Consider the following 22,763-nt stretch of genomic DNA (forward strand, 5'->3'; position numbering starts at 1 on the left):
AAAAAAAAACTTTGCCTTTTTTTTTTTCACAGACAAAATTCCCACTAAGTTGTTTTTGCTACATTGATACTTTCAAGAACCACATTTTGCTGTAGCTACAACTACAAGCCATTAGTGGTGTGTCTCTATTAGCTTTGCACATCTAGCCTTTTTTGTCAGTTATCAGCAATATGGCCAAAAGTCCTTCACATTTGATGGATACAACGTTAAACAGAATTCAACTTCATAGATTATCGGTTGGATTTAGGTCTGTGGTATGTCTGGGTCATTCTTTAAGCCAGAAAAATATTTTAATCTGAATCATTCCACAGTATCTCCGCCTATATGTTGGTGTTTCTGTGCTGGAGGGTGAATATCTGCCCCAACCCTCAAGTCTCTTCTTCTTCAAATTCTCCTATATGTAGCTCCACCAGCTCTGACCAGCTTTACTGTCTGTGCTGAAGAAAAGTATCCTCGCAGCAAGACACTCCGACCACTATGTTTCGTGGTGGAGATGGTAAGTTATGAGGGATCTGCACCGTTTGCTGACCAAAGTACCTTTTACAAGAGGTTCAAATTTGGTTTAATCGCATTAGAGCATAATCCTCAAAATTTTTGGTGAGTCGCCTAGATGGTTTGTGATGAACTGCAACATTTAAATGGAATTCCTTTTCAACAGAGGCTTTCTTGCCACCGTTTCCTGAAGATTAGTGTTCCTGGAGTTAATGTCTACTACGCAGTTGTCCTCTTGGCCCTTTCCCTGATTTAATGCTCTCCTCCTCAGGCCTGTCAGTTTAGGTGGACAGCCTTGTCTTGGTGGGTTTACAGTTGTCATATTTCTTCCATGTTTAGATGATGGATTAAACTGCGCTGTGGGACTGAACTGTGAGATGTTTAAAGCTTGGAATATTGATTTATGACCTTACCCTGCTTTAAACCTCTCCACAAAATGTTCTCTGACCTCTCTGCTGTGTTTCTTGGTTTTCAAGATGCCATTTGTTCATCAATGTTTGCCAAACATCTCAGGCCTTCACATAACTGCTGGGTTTATACAGAGATTAATTTACCAACAGGTGGGCCATCTACTAATAAAGTAACTTTTTAAGGCCTTTGATTGTACCTGATTTAATTTAGAGGAATCAAGGTAAAGGGGTCAGAATTCAACTAAAAACACTGAAACCGTGTCTAATTTCCTTCCACTTCATAGTTTTATAACACTATTTTGTATTGGTCTCTACTATAAAATCGCACATAAAATACATTAAACTGTGTGACTGCAGAATACATTCACTTTAAATTAATTAAATTCAATTCAATTTTATTTATATAGCGCCAAATCATGAAACATGTCATCTCAAGGCACTTTACAAAATTAAGTTCAATCATATTATACAGATTGGGTCAGATTATACAGATTGGTCAAAAATGTCCTATATAAGGAAACCAGTTGATTGCATCAAAGTCCCGACAAGCAGCATTCACTCCTGGGGAAGCGTAGAGCCACAGGGAGAGTCGTCTGCATTGTACATGGCTTTGCTGCAATCCCTCATACTGAGCAAGCATGAAGCGACAGTGGGAAGAAAAACTCCCCATTAACGGGAAGGAAAACCTCAGGCAGAACCGGGCTCAGTATGAACGGCCATCTGCCTCGACCGACTGGGGTTACAGAAGACAGAGCAGAGACACAACAAGAGAGACAAAAAAGCACAGAAGCACACATTGATCCAGGAATCTGTTCTACATTAGATGGTAGTAGCGGGTGAGCCGTCTTCTCTGGATGATGTCACAGTTAACAAAACGCCAGACCAGGTGTACCTACTATGAAGAAAAAGAGAGAGAGCTTCCCAAAGCTTCAAATACAATGTAATTCGGGGGAAAAAAACAAAACACCATTTCTAACATGTTAGAGTAACAGCAACTATTTTAATTCAAACATAATTAGCTCATTGTTGTGCTCCATGGTCAAAATAATCATTCCATCAAATATATCACTTCATATTTTAGGGGTTAGCACTGCTATTGACTAATATACTTCTATGAGCCACCCTTAACATCACTTTAATGGTTGTTTTAGGAGCCTGGGACTTAATTAGCGTTTTTGGGTTAAAACGTCACTAAGATCCATGCCACTGCATCTAGACTGACAGCTTTATGAATCGTTTTCACTTGACTTTCACTTTGTTTTCTTGCTGCCTCCAGGCACAAACAAAACCCTGAACGTGTTAAGAGAATAAGTCTAATTAGACAGCAGCTGCAGCGTCTGATGTTCTGACTGCTCACTCCTGTGACACCGGATGTGGTTGTTGAAAGAACAGAACAGCTGCTCTGGTCAAATCCAGTCCTTTTTTTCCTCTCCCCAGGATGACGATTAATTAAAGCAGGAAGGCTGTCAAAATGAACACAGAGGAGTGATTACCAGGCGCTTCGCACAAAAAGGTTGTGCTGACGGTGCCGTGGATGTTTGGAAACAAGAACAACTCCAGGTTTTCTTCATTTCTAACATAATCACGAAACAGGTAAGCTATGAAATGAGCAACAACAGTATGACATATCATTTATTATATTTTCCATTTTTCTGTGCCTTTAAGCACTTTTTAGATGTTTAAAAACCCTTGAATAGGGAATGTGGCACTATTTATCCGCCAATGAAATAAAAAGGACGAAGCACATTTATCTGCTTTTCTTCGTTTTAGTTTCCACAACATATGTTTACATGAAATTCAAAGCTTCAAAGTAAATGGACGTTTTCTCCGTCAGCTAACATGCCACGCACTTCTGTCAAATTCTCCATCAAACCGTTGCTAAGGTCCAAAGTTCTTTTAATGAGAGGCTAAACAAAAAAAAAACAAAAAAACTGGATGGATCTGAGATTTCTCAAGCAAAAATTGTCCCTGCCTATGGACAGTCATTGTGTATGATCTATAAACATTCTTATGGCAGTTATACTGTTTTAAACTACAGTTGTTAGTAGTGTGCCATCTCAGCAGAAAGCCTAAATAATTAACCAACTAAGTTTGGAGGTAGAGTGTTTTATACTCTAGAAAGAGAAGAACAACAAAAATATAGATTTTATGTAAACAACACAAGACAATATCTACAAAATTCATCAGGTGTGTGTTTTGCATTTTTGAATGCCACTTAATGCTTGCTCAGTATGAGGGATTGCTGCAAAGCCATGATCAATGCAGACGACTCTCCCTGTGGCTCTACGCTTCTCCAGGAGGAGTGAATGCTGCTTGTAAAGACTTTGATGCACTCAACTGGTTTTCCTTATATAGGACATGTTTTGACCAATCTGTATATTCTGACCCAATCTGTATAATCTGATTGAATTTGACTTTGGAAATTTCCTGAGATTACATGTTTCATGAATTTGCGCTGTCCGTCCGTCCGTCCGTCTTCTTCCGCTTATCCGGGGTCGGGTCGCGGGGGCAGCAGCTTCAGTAGGGGGGCCCAGACGTCCCTCTCCCCGGCCACTTGGGCCAGCTCCTCAGGAGGAATCCCAAGGCGTTCCCAGGCCAGCCGGGAGACATAGTCCCTCCAGCGTGTCCTGGGTCTTCCCCTGGTTCTCCTCCCGGTGGGACGTGCCCGGAACACCTCACCAGGGAGGCGTCCAGGAGGCATCCTGACCAGATGCCCGAGCCACCTCAACTGGCTCCTCTCGACGTGGAGGAGCAGCGGCTCTACTCTGAGTCCTCCCCGGATGACTGAGCTCCTCACCCTATCTCTAAGGGAGAGCCCAGACACACTACGGAGAAAACTCATTTCAGCCGCTTGTATCCGGGATCTCGTTCTTTCGGTCACGACCCAAAGCTCGTGACCATAGATGAGGGTAGGAACGTAGATCGACCGGTAAATCGAGAGCTTCGCCTTTTGGCTCAGCTCTCTCTTCACCACAACGGATCGGTACAGCGATCCGTTGTGGTGAAGAGAGCTGGCTGAATTTGCGCTGTATAAATTAAATTTAATCGAATATGTCTGTGTATGAAAAAGGAAAAAAATAAAATAAAAAATTATGTTACAACATTACTAACTGATTTTATCAGCAGAATCCCCATTTTCATTGTTTTATTTACCATGACGGCTGCCTTGGTACTTCGCTAAATTTTTTATTTTTTATTTTTTGTAACTTTCTGCTGTTTCCTGCTTCCACTAGTGCAACACCTATACATCAGGAACTCTACTCTGGGCAGCTTCTCTCCGCCTTTCATTAAACCAAAGAGCTTCTCTGGTTGGAAGCCCTCTGCTGCTTAAAACGTAAACAGCAGATGTCATGAGAAACCAGTGGTAGTGTACGCCGTATACTCACTAGAAAAGCTCGGGAATTTCCGTATGACCACTTAGAAGTGCCCGGTGATACGTGACAATCTGTCTGTATGCAGAATGTGTTGATTACATCCGGTTATAAGGATAAACACAAACTCTCCTCTGCTTCTCTCTGCTGCTCTGTCACCTACTGCCATACGCTTCAGTGTTGCCAGATTTTGTGAGACAAGCAAGCAACCAGTGATAGAAACAAGCCCAAAACAAGCGGCAACCCACCACAAGGGGTATTGATTAATTATTGTCCATTATTTATTATGTATTTATATAATTTTTTTTCACACTCTCTCACAAACATCTAATCCTAACAGAATCATCTAATCCTGAGTTTTCTATACACACCAACAACAATAATTTCTTAATATTTTTTGCATGCTGTTTATTTCCACCTGCATATACAGTTTTTTTTAAGCCTGGAAAAATGTTTAAAATTTCATGTCTTACACTTTTTTTTGCAACCGATGCAATATCTTGCGTCATCTTTGGCTGCCATGTTTGTGTTGGTCCGCTGTGGGGCAGACATCTTTATGGTTGGGCATGTGGCGATGTGTGTCTTTGTTACTCCTGCTGCATGTTAGCTGTTTGTGTGCCTGTGTTTTTGGGATCTGCTTTTCTGAGTCCTAAGTGCTGTTTTCCAACCAATTTGGTTGGTTTCTGAGCAACAATATATAGAAATGGCTTGTGAACGGTGGTGAGCTACACTGTAGCCACAGCTGCCCTAAAGCAGACTGACAGAGGCGAGGCTGCACAGTACCACATGCTTGTGCTAAATCTCATTGCACTAAATAACTTAATTGCAATAAATTTGAACTCTGAAAGATGTACGTATCTCTCAGTTCTTTCTTAGCAGAACTCCAACTCTGACAAAACACATACTATAAAGCTCATTTAAAAAAATCCAAGATTTTTGTCACTTTCATGTAATCGGGCTAAATCAGTTGGATCTAAGCTAAGTAATCTAAAATAAACTAGAAAAAGCTGTTCCTGCGTAACAGCGAGTGAGAATGCTAATCTGCAGAATGATTTGAAGAGAAGATGCAGAAGATCCCTGCAGAAGAGAAAAAGTAGCTAAAAAACATTCGAATCAAAGAAGAACCAATTTGAACTTAAAAGAACAAAAGCTTAAGGATTAGAAGAATGTTGTGAAAGAGCTAAACCAGTAAAACAGTAGTAGCAATAGTAGTAGTATCAGTATCAGTAGTGGTAGTAGTAGCAGTAGTATAATTAGTAGCAGTAGTAGCAGTCGTAGTGGTATCATGTTTTGAAGAATTTGAAAAATGTTACTGTGAAGAATGTGAAGAATTTAAAGGAAATTGTTTTCAATGGGAGTAACCGCAAAAAATTAAATATTTTAAAAAAGTATAAAAGTTACCATAACCATGAGATATAGCAGTCATGTCGGGACCGAGCTGAACATTTTGATATGAAAATTATTGAGACCGGTTGAAGTATGCGGGAGTAGTATGCCGACGGAATAATAATAATAAAGAAAAACAGGAAAACAACACGTGAGAATCCTGACTCAGCATTCTCACTGATTATTGCTGTAATTTGATTCTTTTAGTAAGCCATGTAACTTGTTATAACCTCAGGTTTTGTACAGGCGTAATACTGCTGTAGCCTCAGTGTGCTTGTGTGATGTTGCTCACAGAGGTCCAGTAAATGTTCAGACAGTTAGGGGAAAATTAGGGGAACATTGGTTAACATTAATTGCATGCTCGCTGAGTGTGTGAGGCACAACAGCATTTTGGGTTTCTATGCTGTCAGAAAAATCAGTGAACTATATGTTCATTGGAACAATAAGTTTGCATATCTACTTTAACTCTAAATTGAATTTTTGAATCGCCAACTTCAATTAACTGAACATCTGACTTAAATAACCATGTGGAAATTGAACATTTAAGGCTGATGAAGTTGGAGGGATAGAAAAATGTAAATATGATCCTACTAATTGAGTTAAAGTGAGAGTCCTGGTCTGTTGAATTTAAGTTGTAGTGTTCATTCCACTGAAATCAGCGTAATTGTCTTCTTCTAAAGTTATCTGCTTTGTTAGAGATGGAGAGATTATTACTCAGATAAACTGTCTGGAAATGGAGCTCCTTGGCAGGGCTTTGTGCAGAGTTTACTGACTCCCATTAAAGAGCTCAGTATCACAGAGAACATGCAGCCAGACAATTTTAAAGTCAAGGAGCTGACAGTAAAGCCTCTGTGCTGTATAGGTGTGTATGTGTGTGACTCCACCACTAATTTCAGAGAGCTTACTTAGGCGTGCCGAGCTTAACGGCGCGTATTAGCCTATGGTGGAACCCTTCAATAGTAATTGTTGCTCAGAATGATTTGTGTGTGTGTGTGTGTGTAGTTTGTGTGGCCAGGAGGGAGTCTTTGAGAATAAGAGGTTTAAGAAAATAAGATGGAATGGACTGGAACAATGAAAAGATTAGGACAAACAGGATGAGAAAAACTAAAAAAAGATACATTTACTCAGCATCTAATGGCACTGGCCATCAAATGCAGACTGAAAGTTTGCTCATCATACAAGTGGATCTCACAGAGTTAAAAAAAAAATAAAAAAATCTTAAGTCTTTCTATTCAGAGCTGTGCAATCATATATTCCCTGAGAAATTAGAATGTGCAAATAGGCATTACCAGTTGTGTGATTGTAACGTGTAACAGACAACAAACTTCTCAGCAGGGGGCAATAGCTCTCACAGCTTTTATAAAGTAACAGCTTTTGATTCCATTAGTTTTTTATTTAATGTTTCTGAAATAGTTACCTATTCCATTCCCTCTCCAGTCAGATCCATCCATCGATCCATCCATCCATGTTCGATGAATCTTTAAGTTCCAGTTTGTTACTTAAAGATTATCCTTGGGGCGCAGCCCTCTGCTCTAATGGCCAGTCAGTGCTTTTTCTGCCATTCTTCATCCAATCAGGTTAATTCATCATAACTGTCAATCAAAGTCACACCCCTAGCAGCATTGACGTGCAGGCTTGAATGTCACTCAAAACACACAAAGGCAAACAGAAGTGTCAGAATACAACAACAAGACAGAAGAGAATGCTGCAGCAAAGGATGATTCAGGCATTTATTTACAAAATTATAATTTCATGAGGCTTTTGCTGAAGGAAAAAAAGGAAGATAAAGGAACTATGACTGGACAAGACTTAAAAATTCAGTAGCAGGCAAGTGTTCAACAAATGCATGTTCAAGTAGAGTTTATTGTTGAAGTAATCTCTGACCTAGTGCATCCTACACCTCAAATTTATCATCAGTTGCCACTTATTTTCATTTCTTTTTACATATTTTATTATTTTAATGTGTAACAACTTGTAAGAGTAAAACTTTTGCATTAACTCTCAACAATGCCAATCATTAAAGATGCAGTAAACCATCCTTTTTCAGCTTCAGATTCCGGGGGGATCACCTTGCCACATGCCTGTCATTGTGAGCTGCTCACGTAACGCCAACGTTCTTTACTTATTTCCTCTTTCTGGCTGCACGTGCGCTCTTTTAGTGCTTATGTATTCGGTCAGCTTGGGTGTTAGCCAGTCATTATAGCTCCCCTGCCCTCACTGTATACTTTGAAACTGGCTGAGAGTTGCGAGTAGCAAACTGTCTTATGAATTTATGAGAAGAAGAGGAAGGCCTAAGAAGACAGAAACCAGAGTGTATTTGGGAGATTCTGCCAGTAGAAGTAGAAGAGCAGGTAGGTTATTCAAAATTACCTAGGTTTCCAGAAAGACCGTCCACTATACCCTTAAATGCCGTCACTGGCTCAGTTTAACATTAGGACATGCCATCTAAAGTAAAAAAAAAAAAAAAAAAACACGTGTGTGTGTATGTGAGGTTGTGTGTTTGTGGGAGATCCTGGGCTTTAATGTTCAAGCTTGACACTCTGATGACCTGTAGAGGATGATTGCCAGCAATCACATCTCTGGACTGTCCTCCTCCTCCCTTTCAGAGAGACCATCGCAGTCCCATTGGTCCCTTTCTCTGGCACACACACACACACACACACACACACACACACACACACACACACACACACACACACACACACACACACACACACACACACACATAATAGGGGTTCATTTCACAGCACATTGCCACCATTATTTGCCATTTCTACCGACAGGCATAATCATGGAGACTGAGATGAGTATAGGGTGAAATGATTCCCTCTCCAGTCAGATCAACCTGCCCTTACTGTCTCCATGTGTGGTTGCATGCATTTTAGAGCTTATTTGGATGCGTGTCGGTGGTATTAGTTATGTTCATCTTCCATACATGTTTTTATGTTAATTTGTGTTTTATGGATGATTAGGGCATGCTGCAGTGTGATTTGTTGTTTTTGGATATCCAGCTATAGACCAATACACATGCATGGATGTTCTTTCCTTTCTGCTTAATTGTTGCAAGTTTTTTTCTACATAAAACTCAAAATCTTAAGAGTGGGCAATAGGTTACAAGAATTCACATTTGATTTTGGTGGATTGTCACCTGGTAAGGTCTATTCCGGGGTTCTGGAGGAGGGTCCGTTGGTTAGTCGAATCTCGGATTCAGGAAGAGCAGTGTGGTTATCGTCACTGGATCAGCTCTACACCCTCAGCAGGAACCTGGAGGGGGCATGGGAGTTTACCCAACCAGTCTACATGTGCTTTGTGGACCTATAGAAAGCATTCAACCGTGTCCCCCGGGGGATCCTGTGGGGGGTACTCCGGGAGTATGGAGTACCGGGCCCCTTAAGAAGGGCTGTCAGGTCTCTGTACGACCGGTGTCAGAGCCTGGTCCGCATTGCCGGCAGTAAGTCGGACTCGTTTCCGGAGAGAGTTGGACTCCGCCAAGGTTGCCCTTTGTCACTGATTCTTTTCATAACTTTTATGGACAGAATTTCTAGGCGCAGCCAAAGTGTTGAGGGGATCCGTTTTGGTGGCCTTAGGATTGCGTCTCTGCTATTCGCGGATGACGTGGTCCTATTGGCTTCATCAGGGCGTGATCTACAGCTCTCATTGAAGCGGTTTACCACCAAGTGTGAAGTGGCCAGGATGAGAGCCAGTGCCTCCAAATCTGAGACCATGGTCTTGAGCCAGAAAAGGGTAGAGTGCCTTCTCCGGGTTGGGGAGGATGTGCTGCCCCTAGTGGAGGAGTTCAAGTATCTTGGGGTCTTGTTCACGAATGAGGGGAGGATGGAGCGGGAGATCGACAGGCGGATTGGTGCAGCGTCTGCTGTGAAGCGGGCGCTGTACCGATCCGTTGTGGTAAAGATAGAGCTGAGCCAAAAGGCGAAGCTCTCGATTTACCGGTCGATCTACGTTCCTACCCTCATCTATGGTCACGAGCTTTGGGTCGTGACCGAAAGAACGAGATCCCGGATACAAGCGGCTGAAATGAGTTTTCTCCGTAGTGTGTCTGGGCTCTCCCTTAGAGATAGGGTGAGGAGCTCAGTCATCCGGGGAGGACTCAGAGTAGAGCCGCTGCTCCTCCACGTCGAGAGGATCCAGTTGAGGTGGCTTAGGCATCTGGTCAGGATGCCTCCCTGGTGAGGTGTTCCAGGCACGTCCCACCGGGAGGAGGCCCAGGGGAAGACCCAGGACACGCTGGAGGGACTATGTTTCTCGGCTGGCCTGGGAACGCCTTGGGATTCCTCCTGAGGAGCTGGCCCAAGTGACTGGGGAGAGGGACGTCTGGGCCTCCCTACTGAAGCTCCCTACATTTCAAAGAAATCCGTCACTTTGAATGAATCTTATATAAGAGAGAATTTGGACCTTTCATTTCTTTTTACATGAAAGCAGCAGGATGGGAATTTTGTAAATTTAAATATATTACCCAAATTGCTCTGTTTTTAACACACCAATCTTTTTCAGGTCATGGCGGAGGTCTTGCTGAGTTCTTTTAAGACCACTACATCTGTAATATGATGGATAATGGCTCATTTACTGCTTTTGAATGTCAGATTTTTGAACTAGGTTTGAAAAATGTACAATAATTTAACGCTCCCCTGGTCAAGTTGACCCTTTTCATTCTGAATTTGCAGGCTTTTTAGCATCAATTATCAAATAGGAGAAAGTTTTTTCTTTGTGATTTAACTTGCACAATAATGACCCCACCTGTAATGCAGCTGCAGATTTTGTAACTATCAAAGGGTCTTTCAGTCTTGAACAACGTGTTTCACTGTCTGATTTAATCATGTTTCAATATTTTTACTCTTTGTGAAGCACTTTATAATTTTTATATGTGAAAGTTGTTCTTTCAGTTAATTTCACTTAGTAGATCTATGTGCATCTGCTGATAGACGACCCGTTTGACTTGAAATGTAACTTACCATCATTGTTGCCCCCTCATGTTGTTCTTGTTGCTCCTTTCATACGTTTTGCATTTTAAAACTCTATTCATAGCCTGATTATGATCCACTGGCACAGAATGTGATTATCTGCAGTTTATTTCTAGGCTTTAATATTTTCACCAGGAGTACATATCAAAATATAAAATACATATACATATAAATATAAATATAAAAAGTAAAAACTTTTAACATTTCCCTTTTTAGATATTCAATTTTGGAGTAAGGAATTGTCCTCAATAATACTTCAATTAACGTTCTTTTCAAATTGGAGACAAATAACCAGATGCTGATGAATGCTGCCATGGTTTGGTCTAAGTTGGGAGCAAATTTAACAGCTTTTACTGTTTATTGAGCTCTATCACATAACGGGGTGAGGAAAAAGAAAGATTAAGACAAAGATGATAATGAATAACATTGGATTCATTAATGGGATTCAATGCTATGCTTTGTCAATACAAATACATTTTTAAAATGATGATGATCCCATTAGTTAAAGGTGCCATGGCATCACTGTATAAACCATTAGATGGAATTGATTTTGCTGCATATGTAAATTCTCCAAGACTTTCATAAAAAATAAAAAATGTCAGCTTGTTGTTTTTATTGTTAGGCCAAATATCCCTCCTCAGTAAAAAGGTTGGATGTGGTAATGATATGTGGCTCTACCTAGTTGACTTCAACCATATTTAGAAAACAGGTGAAATAAGCCCACACACCCCCTTCCCCCTCCATCTACACCTCCCTCCTCTGCACAACACTCCATCACAAATGCATTATAATGGTTTTATGTCTAGTGGCAGTGTTTGTGTTGTACGATGTTGGACAGGCGGAGCCAAGCTGACCAAAGGCTTTGGTCAGCTTGGCTTTGGTATTCAGTTTTTACATTCACACGGCTTCATCAGTGCACAACAGATCATATTATGCCCCCAAATCTGGGGCAGGACAATATAGAAAAAAGGCAAATTGATAAAATAAAAATCATATTGATTGATATTGATCATTATCAACAAATTCAAAACATATATATATATATATATATATATATATATATATATATATATATATATATATATATATATATATATATATATATATATATATATATGCAGCCCTGGACATTTTTTGCTTTTGGCTAAGCGACCTATGTTTAGATACAGAACACACAAACATTCAAACTCAACCCTTTATTCAACCAACTTTTTTTTTGTTTTTAAAAAAGAACAAATAACGCGTGCTCTCTCAGCTCTTTGAAGGGGGTGGAGCTTAGTGAAGGAGAGTTCCTGGGTCTACGTTTGTGATTGGTTGGGAGGATGTAATGACTCTACGTGATAGGATATAATGCAAAAGGAAGGAAAACTGTTATTCTATTGAACTTTTTATTGAACCTTTTTTTTTCTATCATTGGTATATCTCTATCAGTCAATATATACTGTTATTGAATTATCGTCCAGCACTACCCAAAGCCTTAAAAAATGTAAATTTTTGTCATCGCCTCATTAAATAAAATCAATAAAATTCCTCACGGTGCCCGTGATAATAGATGCATTTTCCCCTGAGTGGCCAACTGGTGCCCCCTATCTCCAACCCGCTGTGAACTGCTTGCCTCCTTCAAGGCTTTTATTGGCTTTTCTCAGGGTGGCTGTAGAGGTGAGATTTACTGAGAGCGCAAAGTTGTTCATTGTATGGTTGACTGTGACTCAGTGGGAAAAGTCTTGCAATGGGAAAGCTGTTGCAGCTTCCTCATTGCACATGTTGAGGTGCCCGTGGGCAAGGCACTTAAGGCCAAGTTGCCCACTGATCTGAGTATCAGTGGGTGAACGTGGCTCTCTATAGTCTAGTGCTTTCAGTTGCGAGCATGACTAGAAAAGCGTTTTATAAACTCCATCAATGAACGTGTGAAGCTTTTTTGTAAAAGTTATCACAATTTTGACCAAAATCACCATTTGGTATCCGGTTTGGATCTAAGCTACAACAATGTTAACCTTTGTGTCTTAAACTCATTGATATTCCTTCATGGTGGAGCTCCAAGGAAATACAATGCAAGAAAAATACAATACAAGGAAACGCGGGCACAAAATTTACCAGGGAACTCAGGAGATGGGCTAGACCGATTTTATGAGTCTGTAATACAGTCGGGACAGTATACCCAGTCCCACTGTGCTCGGCTGACATCCTGCCAGAAAAGAAAAAAACTAGCAAAATAATTTTTTGTGGTCCGGCACTCTCTGTAGGATGCATCATAATGCGTGCTTCCCTGTGGTCATAGCCTGCGGGCTTGTCCCCCAGGAGCAGGTACTTGCTGCTGGCATAACTCTTCCTCTGTCAGAATGTGCTCATATCTGAGCACACTGGGTAAACACGCTGCTTTAACACTCAGCCGAGGCTACACCGTTTACACCAGGTGTGCATATTTCTCATGATGAAGGCCCACTCTTTAAACTTGTGCATCTATTTCCTCCAATTGTATGAAAAAAGGTGTTAAACAGTTATATTCATGCGGCTTTTATAGTTAGGAACATTAGAGATGCAAGGCAAGAGCTTCTGTAAATTAACACTAATCTATTTGGAGAAGTTGAACTTAAAATTGGTTTTATCCAGAATAAAGTACAAAAGAAAAACTAAGAAGGGATCTATGGAGAGGAATATTTTTTTTCATATATGCTACATAGGAAGGGAGGTATTCTTCCCCCAGGCTTGCTTCTAGTTTTATTGCAGGACTAAAAAGAAATACAAATTTTCCCCCCATAGAGAGGCGATTTTCTCCTCAATGCTCGATGTGACGGTTGCTATAATTTAGCTCCTTCGCCTTGGGAGGAACACGGCGCCACAGCTAGGTCACTGGAAAGCTTTGGTTCACCAAAAATGCCAAGAAGATTATTTCTACATGCGGGCTGAGTTGGGGAAAAAGGGCAGGATTGGAGAAGCGGTGAAGAAAAAGATGAGATCAATTTTGATGAAAGTTCACGTGAGGCTACAGTCTTACTGATCAGATCCAGACACTGATTCGTGGTCTCTAGAGGCAGCAGTAACATTAAAATAAACTTTAATGTCATAATCAGTGTGTGAGATGGAAATTCAGATCACTATTCTGCAGAGTTGTGAAACATTTTAAAAGAAACTCCCCGGCTGGAATTTGGAGAAGATTAAACCATACAGATCTTATCAGGGAAGAATAAGTCACTGGCATAATGTTCATGCAATCAAAGCACATCCCCTGGGATGTAACTAGGATTGACAAAAAAATGGGGTGATGTATGGGCATTTATGTATGTAATTTGTGTGAAAACATTTTAAAATGTAATTCATTCATTTAGCATGAATTGTGGAGGATTTATAGGGACCTGGAATGTGATACAGCTCCTTTTGCCCATCTTTCTTCTTAAAAATGAATATTGTCAAGAGACTCTCATGAGTTGGTTCTATTTATATCCTGGAGTTGTATTTAATATAAAATATGGAAATAATGTCCTGATAAAAATTACACTTGTTTCCCCATTTCCATTCTTTTTAACACCATGAACAAAATCTAAAAGTATTGCTCTTTAACAGGTACTAAAATAACTTAAATTTAATCTCAATTAAACAGAATAGACGCAACATAATTCAATTCAATTTTCAATTCAATTTTATTTATATAGCGCCAAATCATATTCCTCATAATAATGATTTATCAAAGAAGAAGCCAAAAATAATAATAAAAAGCTATGTGTTGAAAACGGTACAACCTTGCTGCTTCGACAGCTATGTGCTGTTAAATAATCCCCCTAAATAACTGATCAACCACAGTTCGAGCCCCTCTGTTAAATCTGAATTTAGGTTTGCAATGGCCTAGTCAAAGTCCATATTCTAACCTGAATGAAATACTGTGGTGGGACCTCAAAATTTCAAACACCTGAGATAGTGGTGCAGGTGTCCACAGAAGCTTGAGGGTCTCGGCTCTTTGTGGTTGTTTTTACCATTCCACGCATTAATTCAGTACAGAAGGCCGGAGCTCAAGCGAAAACTAGAGAACGGAGGAAAACTGGGGGAAACCCCCTGGAGTTTACGGACCACCAAAACCAGACTTTATTTCACCTGAACTGCTGCGGACAACAGAGGCTGTGATCAACCCGTTTCTAAGGCCTAAGAGGCGGAGGAGGAACCGTAAATAAAAACGAGGTAAGGGAGCGGGAGAGTGCGCTAGGCTAAAGGCTAACCCATACAGACCAGCTCTGCCCAGTCTCCTCATGGCTAACGTTAGATCCCTTGCCAACAAACTGGATGAGATCTTTAAGTGGGACAACTGTGTAGCGATCTTCACAGACGAGGTTGGACTACAGCATACCCAATGCTGTGGTGAAGGTAGAAGGCCGCTCTTTGTTTAGAGCCTACAGAGCTGAAGCTGTAGGGAAGAGCAAATGTTTGGCACTGTATATAACTCGTGGTGCACAGCTACAAAAATAACCTTCTGCTCCCCCGATCTGGAAAACGTGGCAGTGAAGTGCAGACCATTTGAACTGGTTAGAGACCTCAGCTCTGTTACTATCATTGTAGCCCACATGCAGCCAAGAGCTAATGCTACATTTGCCCTGGAAGAGCTCTGTTGTTTCATCAGCAGCCAAATGAACACTTATCCAGCTGGAGACTTTTGTCATGTAGTGTTAAAAGCTGTGCTACTCAAATTCCACAGTTTCATAATGTTTCCAACCAGAGACCATTAGACCAGGTCTATTGCAACATTCCAGGAGAACATAAGGCTACAACATCTGACTTTGGATATTCAGATCACATCTCTGTGGACCTGATCCATGTCTACAAACCACTGATCTGCAGAATCGGATCAGTCAACAGAACAATTCAGGTTTGGATTAAAGAGGCCTGCTCAAAAAACAATTGTTTTAAACACAAACTGGGGGGTGTTCAGAGAGGATTCTGATGAATACACGTCATCTGTGTTGTCCTATATTCATTTTTGTACTCATGCTGTCCTTCCTGGAAAGACAGAGTGTTTCCTAACCAGATACCACGGGTAGACGGCACAGTGTGGTCCCTGCTGGATCATTCAGATCAGGAGACAGACTGGCCTACAGCAGGGCTAGGAGCAGGAATGGGTATCGATGAGGATTTATCGATACTAATACTCTTATCGATCCGGTATTTGATCGGTACCATTTTATTTTTAATCATACAAAAGGGTAAAAAAAAACAATGATCACTGACTAGTTTATTTTTAAACATTTGAAACAAAAGCAAACAAAAAAGTACAAAATAAATATGTTTTATTTAACTAGAGCAATAAAACATTATATAAATGAATTCATATGTAAAAAAAAAAGAAAAAAAAAGGCTAAAACACTCTCTTGCAGGAGCCCCAGGGCCGTTTTGATTCCGAGTTTCTGTACCCATCCCTAGCTAGGAGTGTCCGCATCTACAATATGTGGACAGTGTTTATACTGCCAGAGTCCAGGAAAATGGTTAACTGAAGGTCCACCTATCAATGTATTTTAAGGCAAGATACTGAAAAACACATGGCAAATTCAGTTCAGATCTAAGGAAGAAATGACCCTCCACAGGTGGAGTTGTGGGTAAACTTCTCAGATGTCTGAAGGTGCACTTTGATCTGCTCAAGGAATGATATGCCGGTATGAACCGTATAACAATGTCCAGTCCACAAACCTTTCAGGCTGGTTCTGTGTCTCATACATAAAGATGTTTTAGGCTCAATTGTGTTCATCAGTTGCAGAACAGAAGAAATAGACCTTGTAAAGATGCTGGCTGAAGCTGGTAAGAGTGTCATTTTACACAAAGAATCCAAAGTGAGTCCTGTACCCACATGGGCTGAAAGTCGGATTGAAGCGAGTGCAGTCAGGAAGGAAAACCTACATTTCTGGAGACCGGTCCTGTGGTTTAATGAAACCTGGAATTGAAGTGTTTGATCATCATGGTCAATTTCACGTTTTGAAGGAATACAGGGGAGCCTCCAACCTTCAACCTGAGAACACCACCCCAACTATGAATTACAGGGCTGGAAGTAGCATGCTGTGTGGGAGTCACAAAAGCCTGATCTGATTCCTTTCATGAGCAGGATTTAAAAGGTATATTAAAACCAATTAGCCTATGTACCTGACTCAGTTACACCAGTTCTGTCAGGAGGAATTGTCAAAATAATTGTGAGAACATTATTCTGAAAAGGTGAACAGGATATCAAAACATTATACCTAAATAATACACTTTTACGTAATTCTACAAACTTCTTAAAAAAGCTACTTAAATCTCTGAATATGAATTAAGTTTTAAAAAGAGTCTCCCCGTTTCTTCTTCAGATACAGATATATGTGTTACTTTTTGTAGGTCTGCCTCATTAAATTTCATAAAACAATAATAATAATAATGTGAAAAGTTTAAGCTGTATGAAAATGTTTGCATATCACCTTGAATGTGAACTTTGACTTGGTTCTTGTTCTTTTGTTTTAATCTATTAGGTAAAATCTTTGTCCAACACATAAAAAAAATAATATATATATTATTTTTTTGCTGGATGCAGCAGCAGTGTAGTGCACCAAGCTAAAATACATGTGTATATATTGGAAGGTCACAGAAGTAGATTCAGGTGGTGAGCTTTACAGTAAGGATGCTGCTGCTGAAGGATGGAAGATGTCCAGCAGGGAGCTGGAGGAGGGCAAGATCATTATAATTCAGAGTAGAAGCCTGACTTATCACCTCACGGTCCCCTGCTAGGGGCTTTTCGGCCCATACTAATGTGCACACACACCCCGCCGCAAAAATATGCCCTCAGCATCATCACGGCAGGTGGAAACATGACCCCCTCGTCCTGCTGCGTGAATCACAGCACACACATGCCGAACACAAATATGCTAATGTATGCGTAATCCTTCACATATGCCCAGATGTCGCTACACAGATGATTACTCAATTCTGCAAAGGTGAACACACGCACGCAAACAGGCACATAGAGGGAGGAAACACTAGGAATGACCCCTGACCTTTGCTGCTGCAGTGATGTCTTTAGGAAAGCAGCAACCTTCCCAGACTGTCTTCTTGTGCTTGTTTGGAGAAGAGATAATGCTGTGTGTGTGTGTGTGTGTGTGTGTGTGTGTGCGTGTGTGTGTGTGTGTGTGAAAGTGAATGTTTACAAGACCCCTCCACCAAACAGTCCTACTGTTTTTTGACATAGTTTCTATTCCTGCCTTATTCACTCTCTCCCACTCGGCCATGGACAGGAGGTGACATGGGGGTGACCTCCCGGTCTCCCTGTTAAGGCCTCCTGAAGCTCCTGGTAATGGAAAAACAGGACAGATGGAGAAAATACCAGCGAGCCTCCCTGACGGATCAGCCAGCTGTTTACCTGACAGGTATCCCGGAGGTTTGTAAGGATAACTTCAGCTGGTAGTCCGCTCAGAAGGCTTTGATTGCAACGTTTGATTTCACCTAAAATTGTACAAGAGGTTGGATATATATATATATATATATAGATATATATATCTATATATATATATATATATATATATATATATATATATATATATATATATATATATATAGATTTAGAAATTCATTAAATATTCGTGGTTTCTATCTGGATTCTGAAGAGGGTTGTGAAGGACTAGGGGTCTATCCTCTTACCATAGTTTTTTAGCATTCCCCATAAATTGGTCAAATCTAGCGAAACTGCTATTGAGGTTTGTTTAGTCATGAATTTTTTATTAATATGCAAATTTTCCATGTTTATATATTTTTTTAACCAAGTTATATGACTTTCTACCTCTGTGATTTTATGAGTTTAAAGTAGAAATGTTTGAGGGCAACTGTAGTGAACCATTAAACACAAAAAACTGTCTAAGCCCTTTCAAATTGAATATCACAGGATTTTTGCACAAAAAACAAAATGTTTTTTCTTTTTTAAACCTAATTTTTAACAAACAAAGTTCTGCTGCCACAGTATGCTGATTTGTTTGCTCACCTTGCCGTCTGTTTGCTAGCCCATAAATAAAATAAAAAGTAAGATGCGACTGTGCCAAAGTATTGGGTCTCTGGGTAGGCAGAAATGTACAGTGTACCTTGTCATCATAGCTGGTGGTGAAGACTCAGCAAACTCTGCTGTAGCTTCATCCCTGCCTGCTTTTCCATTTCAGACTTCAAAGCAAGTCCAGCAAAGCTGAGCTTCTTTTGTGTAACTTGACAAAACCTTAAACTCCCTCAGAGATAACGGTACTACCAATATGGTGACGATGTTGGTTTGAGTCACGCTTTGAGCTTCAGGCTCAGTGCGCTCACATGACGAGGGATATTTCACCAGTCATTCAATGCTGCTTTCATTCGCAAAACACACATGCAGCATGCACACATGAAGTTATATGAAAATGTCCCCAGCCATGTAATGTAAAGAATTAACGAGCCATGCTGGAATAATTTAATAAGAGATAAATCATTAAAGTGTGATTAAAATACACTGAAGTATTTAAATAAAGCTTGAAACAATATAGTTTTGCAAGGCGTTGTGTTTTCTGGACCTTAGCTTAAACAAAATGTTTAAATTGATTGCAATGACCTTAAATGTCAAAAACAATTGTTGTCCTTTATCATATATGTTTATTATTATAGTTTACTATGGCTAAAGGCGCAGGTGTGCCCCCCTTAAATCACTGGTGGCTCTAACTTTGCCACATATGAAAACCTTCTGGAGGGACCCCTGATAGACCTCTTAGAGCATTAAATATTGTCTTAAGTTTAAAGTTCTTGAGGTCTTCTGTTACTTGATGAAACAATTTCAGCCTCTTGAAACATTCATCTTTAGACTGCAGTTTTAGCCTATTGCTAGTCCATAACCTGGACCCGCTGAAGAGGTTGTTGTCCTCGAGCAGATGTGGAGCGTTGATTGCACTCTGTCAGACAAATTTACAGCGATGAAGGTGGCATGTGTTTGTCCCATCTATATGATAACAAGCTGTGCTGCTAAGGCATTGTTATTCTGAATGCTGCTCCCTTTGCAACCGCTGATTACACAGATCTATCATCTAGAAAGACATTTGCAATTGTTTTTTTCCAACCCACTGCAATCAACAGATGCTCAGGCAAGTTTGCATCCCTACATTCACGTTGTACCTCCAACACCTGACAGATACATGGCAGGGTCCAGCTAACGCAGCGAGGGTGAACAGCAAAAACCAAATACCTGCCATTAGCAATGAAACAAGTTACAGCTGAATGCCTTTAGTGGAAGATTAAGATATAAGGTTTATTTTTAGGAAAATCTAATAAAAAAACAAAAGGATTTACATAATTCCTTTAAAATCCTGCACTATTTTGTCATTGTTCTACTTTTGTGTACCAGTTAGAAAATGTGAACCAGTTTTTGTAAAATTGTGTCTTTATGACTGTGGTAAGGAAATCAAAGAGCAATCAAATATGATTAAAATGAACATGTTCATTGCTAGAAAAAAAAGAAGTAAACCAATATTTAATCATCTTTTCAAAAACAGTGACGTTGAATCTCTGCAAAGATAGGTGTGTAAAAGCTTCAATATTTACCTGCCTCACTGTCTGTAATGAATGAATCTCTACTGCATATATTTACAGTGCACTTACAAGTATTTGCAAATTTCTTATGTTTGCTGTTTGGTCACACCTAAACCTTTCAGAACAAATTGATTTTGATATTGAACAAAGATAACCTGAGTAAAAAAAAAAAAAACAATTCCACAACAAGATAGAGATTTGACCAAAAAAAAGGCATTCATAGGGGATTTCCAAGACTAAAACTTCTGCTGGAAAAAAGATACTCAGAAGCCCATCTCACACTTTCCAAAACACATCTTGATGTTCCCCAAGACTCTTGGTAAAATATTGTCCAGACGTTTTTGACAAAAGTGTACCTCTTTGTAAAGGTACTATTGCATCCGGCCTGATCTGAAGCGCACCAGTAAGTCTGGTTTTGGAGAGCCGTTGTCGAGATCCGGACGTAAATTTGGCTGAGATGGATTGTCATGAGCTGAAACAGGCTGTTCATGCTGGACTGGTCCGGACCTCAGGGATTTAATGATTTCCTGTAGCTCCCTGGGGATCCTGCAGTCTGTTTGTGTTTTTCACTGTAGTATTATTTAGCCTGAGATCCTTGTTTCTGTTATTAGTTTAAACTTTGGTTCAGTATTTATGTTTATAGCCTTATTTGGTATCTGTTTGATTTAGTTTCTGTCCAGTTAGCTAATGTCTGTTATTTTATTAGCTCTATTAGATCCTTATTTTATGCTTTCCTTTAGTATTATGTTTGAAGCATTCCTATACTTATTAGATTCAGCTCCTGCTTTACTTAGCTTCTGTTATTAGTCTGTAATCTTTTAGATCTACTACTAATTAGTTTAGTTAGATTTTCTATGTCTGGCCATTCTCTAGTTCCCTGTTAGATTCTGTTATTCACCTGCACCTGCCAGTTCATTGTACCTGACAGGAACCCCATGTGCCTGAATTAAAACAATCCAACAAAGGTAAATGGGAATTGCTTTCCAAAACTATAACCCTAATTTAACGGCAAACAGAGAGAAGACCAAAACAAAAATTAAAATAGCGACTGTTTACGTTTTCAAGACTTTAGTGAAATACTGATCTCATTCCTGCAGGATGTCTTTCTTGCTTACTGTGACTTCAAGCTAATGTGATGTGCAGCGTGTTGCAGGGACCACTTTGGTAAGGTTTCTTTGACCCCACCAGTTAAATCCATGCACACAAGCGTTGTCATAAAGTGCTAAAAGTCTAAAAAAAAGCACCGGAGTAGACATGATGTGTTCCTTCCATAAAACAATTCTGTTTTACAGAACTTCTTCATGTTTCCATTCAAAGATTAAAGCAGAGTTTAACTTCATCACCGTTTTCTCTGAATATTACCATGTTATCTGGGACTAACTTCACACAGTCTTACCTACTGGCATTTAAGGGGGACACATCTTGTTAGAAACTTTGTTCCATTCTCCCAAATTCTTGATTAAAGCAATTCTGAGAATATTGGACGGTTAACTGTGTATTTTCGTGCATTCAGAAATCTCCCGGTGTTTCAGATCCGGCTGCCAAACAAACAGAAAAGACACAAACAAATTACAGGTCTGCGGCTTGGAAAGCAAAACTTTTTAATATGGTTAAAGCAGAAAACACTTTTAAAGAGAAAAATAAAATGTTTTTTTTATTGATTGATTTTATTTAATCTGTTACACAGATTTAGTATTTAAATGCCCAAAATTAAATCCAATGGAGAACAACCTTTTTCCAAAGTTACTCAAATACAGAAATTTATTTTATTGCTTGTGTGCTTCTGATTGGATGCATTGAGTTCACGTCAAAAAGCGCTTTGCTCAAGATTAAGTATTTTTAACTCACCTTGCTAACCAGTGCACTGCACTTTGTGTGTCAGTCAGCACCGCCCCGTCCTGACCTGTCATTGTGCAACACATATTCACACAAAATTCTGCCTCCAAGCAGAAAATCTCGAAAAGCACCCAGTGGTGGTTGCTATGAGAAGTAATTTATTTATTTTTTTTCAGAGGGCAGTGTATCAGAGGCTCTCTGCCAAAGAACTAATCCAGGCCACTTTATGTGCATGCCTCTTTCTCACTGAATGCGTTCAGATATTATCACGGTGCAATTCGTACATGGTGATATGGGTTGCTGTCCAGATGTTGTGATACAGAGTTCACACAGTGGGAGAATGACAAGAACAGCATGATTTTGCTTAATTATGTTACAGCCATTATGTTCAGATTTTAAAGCTACATGAGTTTTTCTGTGGAAATGGACTTCTGGGGAAAAAACAATAATAAGATTAATTAAAACAAAGTGGAAAAGTTTATTTGATAGCATTTTTTTAAACAATATACGTATGGAAAGTTTTATTGTCCAAAAAAATTCAGGTGTATAAATAATTTGGCTTTATCTACACAAAAGTTAATTTTCATGCACTCAATACTAAATGCCCCTGGGTCCAAATATCCAGCTCTTACAATGCTGTCATTGCTAATATGACTCAGCCCGTGGGAATAATAATCGGTCATCAGAGCACTAACGATCAGTTGGCAGCCTGATGGTCCTCTTTTGCATGTGAGCAACCAGTTTTGATTGCCACCGTAACA

The 22,763-nt window shown here is 39.8% G+C and overlaps 1 long non-coding RNA gene across 1 annotated transcript; it reads left to right on the plus strand.

Annotated features, from left to right (window-relative positions):
• The first annotated feature begins 336 nt into the window (after window positions 1-336).
• On the plus strand, window positions 337-18,081 carry LOC118556670. The gene is made up of 3 exons (XR_004927285.1): window positions 337-496; window positions 2,340-2,495; window positions 17,871-18,081. It is a non-coding gene; the product is annotated as an uncharacterized LOC118556670 (long non-coding RNA).
• Window positions 18,082-22,763: the final 4,682 nt, after the last annotated feature.

The sequence above is a fragment of the Fundulus heteroclitus genome, chromosome 20, assembly GCF_011125445.2.
Source record: "Fundulus heteroclitus isolate FHET01 chromosome 20, MU-UCD_Fhet_4.1, whole genome shotgun sequence".
Taxonomy (NCBI): Eukaryota; Metazoa; Chordata; class Actinopteri; order Cyprinodontiformes; family Fundulidae; genus Fundulus; species Fundulus heteroclitus.